Here is a 3,780-nt window from a genome sequence, read left to right as displayed (position 1 = left end):
GTAAACGGCACACTTTGTTTTCTGGGTTCCCACTCTGATGTAGGCCACGGATCTCTTGAGTTCTTAGGTTAGCTTCACCTAGAGGAGCTGGGATCTTACCTGAGACTCAAGCATCTGCTTCCAGGCCTGTCACGTGATGGACAGAAATCAGTTCCCTCTTTATAGAGCCATTATCAAGTCTCTCACTGCAATCCTATTGTTACCCAGGTCTGAGACTAGTCCTACCACTGTACCTCCTTTTGGGCTACTCTTAGTGATAATTACATTAAAGAAATATATGGAGATAAATTACACATTGTCACACAATCCAAATGTATGCTAGCACAACCTGCGAGTGTGAAATCAAATGGTGTGAGAACCAGTGTCCACTGTTCCTCCCGCTCCATGTCTGTGGCACGGTGGGTGTTGTCCACCATGCAGCTCGGCAGTGTAAAGCTCTGCCTTCCTTTCTTCCCAGTGCCCATGAGGTCTCCTTTCTCTGTCACTGCTCGGGTCAGCTTGGCCAATCTCTCAAGGTTGTGTTCCCAGGTTTCTCCACTCCAACATTGTTTTCACCGGGACATTGAAACATCCTGATTTATAGTTTTAAAAAGTAGATCCAGGCTGGAGCGATGGCTCAGCAGCTAAGAGCACTGACTGCTATTCCAGAGTTCCTGAGTTCAAATCCCAGCAACCACATGGTGGTTCACAACCATCTGTAATGGGATCCGATGACCTCTTCTGGTGTGTCTGAAGACAGCTGCATGAAACATACATGAAATAAAATATAAATAAAAATAAATCTCTTAAAAAATAGATCCTCTTTTATAATTTAGTAATTTTTTAGCTGAAGCTCTTTCATGGTGTTTTAAATTTAAAATCATTCTCTTTTTTAATATAGTTAATCTGGTTCATGGTGTTCAGAAAACTGAAGCATTTACTTCCATTTTCTTTTCTTTTTATTTTTTTCTTTTGTAACTACACTAGAAAATTCTATTTTCTTTGAATAAAAATAGTTTTAACTCTGTCTTTTTGTTATGGACAATTTTAGTTATCAACTCGACTACTACCTATGGAATCAAGTGTAATTTAACCAGCTGGAGAAGCTGATGGGGGATTTTCTTGATTGGCTCATTTGAGGTGAGAAGATCCACCCTAATTCTGGAACATTTGAACTCAGGAGACCCACCCTCAACCTGGGACACACCTTCTGCTTGTAGTCCCCATCAAAGGCCATGGAAGAAGGTCGCATTTGCCTTTTGCCCACTTGCCCTTTGCAGGTTATTTTCTTTAAAACGTACAGCTCACTTAAAATAATCTTAGTGGAATGAAAACTTTATCATTGTTTGAGGCACACTGCTAAAGTAGTAGTTAAAAGTGACAACATGAATTTCAAGTATCAGTGACCAGATAAATCAACCATAGAGCAATTTACCCCTAAAGAAGGGGGAAAGGTGGAATAAAGATTCATACAACAACAATAAAATATCACTACCAAAAGGTCGTTCTTTTAAAATACACAGAAAAACAACTGACTTCTACCCAATGAAGTGACTTGTTTAGAAACAAATTAGCAATACTGTATTAAGAATTACTGAGATTCCCCTAGGGGAGTCTTGAGGAAGAGTAGGGAGACGGACTAAAGGATCTGGAGGGGTGAAGGGCACCACAAGAAGACCTACAGAGTCAAGTAACCTGGGCCCTTGGGGCCTCACAGAAACTTTACCACCAACCAAAGATCACACAGAAGCTGTACCAACCCCGCCCCCCACATTTGTAACAGATGCGCAGCTTGTGCTTCTTGTGGGCCTTCCAACAATTGGAGCAGATGCAGTCTCTGACTCTGTGGTGGGCCTTTGGATGCCTTTCCATTGCTGCAAAGCCTCATCTGGCCTCAATGAGAGAATGTGCTTAGTTTGCTGGGACTAGATGTTCCAGGGTCGAGTAGTACCCAAGTAGGGGATTTGTAAGGGCTGGACTAGGCGGAGCTGAGATTGGTATAAAAAGTGAATAAATAAAAAGTTAATGGAGGAAAATAAAGTTCATGAACAAAACAAAGAGAGAGAGAGAGAGAGAGAGAGAGAGAGAGAGAGAGAGAGAGAGAGAGAGAGAATATTTAGTGATTTCCTATTGGTTGCAGTGATAAGAAAATAATGTGCACCAATAGAACCGATGCTTTACCTGTGATGGATGGGTTTTCCAAAGCAAGATTACCAAAGTCTGTCATTCCATCGCTTCTGTTCCCTTGCTTTACGTCATTCTTCTGGGATTTCTTACTTACCTCAACATTGATAATTTTGAACGGCTTTCACTGTTTCCCTCTTGGCAGTGGTTGGATTGTACCACATGATGTCTTCTGCCATGATGCATCCATGAGTTTCCCCAGTCAAGTTGTACAGATGTTTGACCATGTTAAGTGAAACGTGTAAATCTCACTTCTGCTTATGCCCTTTTATCTCACCCATTTCAAAGAACCTTTGGCCTGAGCATTGAGATATGGATTTCTGAGACACATGAGAGGGACAAGCCTGTGGGCCTCTGTATAGGTTATGAGAAGTATTAAACAAGGTTAAAATAAACATAATGTGTTCGTATTATTAAGAGTCCTTCTGATGGGTTTTTCTACTATAAATAAGCAAAAATGATGAGAGATGGGCTGATTTGATTCCTGAATTCACAGCTCGTGGAAGCTCTGCCTTGCTGCTCCAGTTGCTCTGTGCAAAAAAAAGCGCTATCAAGCAGCCAACTGAACCACCCTTATAATAGCACTGCCAGTTTTGAGCAGGCTTGATTGTAGCCTGGCCAACAAGTGTTTCAAGTAGCTTTTGAGGACTTTGCCAGGAACCTTTTACTTCAGACTAAACGGAGGCATATGGACTGTTGTAAACTGGTGCAAAAGAGACAATGGATGCTTGGTGGAAATGTAATCCTTTGTTGGCATGAAAGGCTGCTGAGATTGGTGTAAACACTCCTTTTACAACTACAGAAGCAGGTTGTTCAGCTCACTCAGTGAGCCAGCCAGGAGACACCCTCCTGTACTGCCTCCCCTAGTTTGCAATGTTAGACTAGGAAGACAGCTTTTATATAGTGGCATTTTGTTGGCTATTTTTTGATATTTACCATCAGTACACTTGGTAACATGAAGAAATGGACATAACATTGAGAGCCACAGAAGAAACACCGTGACATGAACAAGAAGAACTAGGGAAATTTTAACTCCTTAGTGGCAAACCCTACCTCAAATAGAAAATCCAGTGGGAAAACCAACACTGGGCCACTGCCAAGCAACGGGGCCTGTGGAAGCCACAAGCTAGAGCACTGCCCCCATAAGCCGTGGCTCTCTGGGCTGGGACAGTGAGGTCTTAACAAGAGAAGAGTGTGTGTTGTGTGTGCTAATAATGTATCAGAAACACGGGCAGAGGGTGATGGGAAGCCAGGGTCTCCTGAGATACACCAGCACACAGCACAGTCTTCCACAATCTCCAGGAATAGCTTCACTGCCACTCCAGGCAGGAATCTGCCAGCCAGGCCTAGAGGCTTGGTCTTGGTCCCCATGACGGTGATGGGGAGGAGATGCAGCTTACCCCCTCAGCTCGGGCCTGTCAAGAGCTTCTAAGAACTTCTGACTGAAGCCCAGAACAAGCTTTGCCCACAAAGTGCTTACCAGCCTGTCTCGCTTGGTGGCCCACTCCAGGGAGAGCAGTGGTGACTTAGAGATGGAGGACGCCTTGGTCTGCATGATGGGATTGAAGGACCACACCTTGATGACCCCATCTACGTCTAAGCTGGCCACTCTCCTAC

The sequence above is a fragment of the Rattus rattus genome, chromosome X (assembly GCF_011064425.1).
Source record: "Rattus rattus isolate New Zealand chromosome X, Rrattus_CSIRO_v1, whole genome shotgun sequence".
In the NCBI taxonomy this organism is placed as follows: domain Eukaryota; kingdom Metazoa; phylum Chordata; class Mammalia; order Rodentia; family Muridae; genus Rattus; species Rattus rattus.
This window is presented reverse-complemented; position numbering follows the sequence as displayed.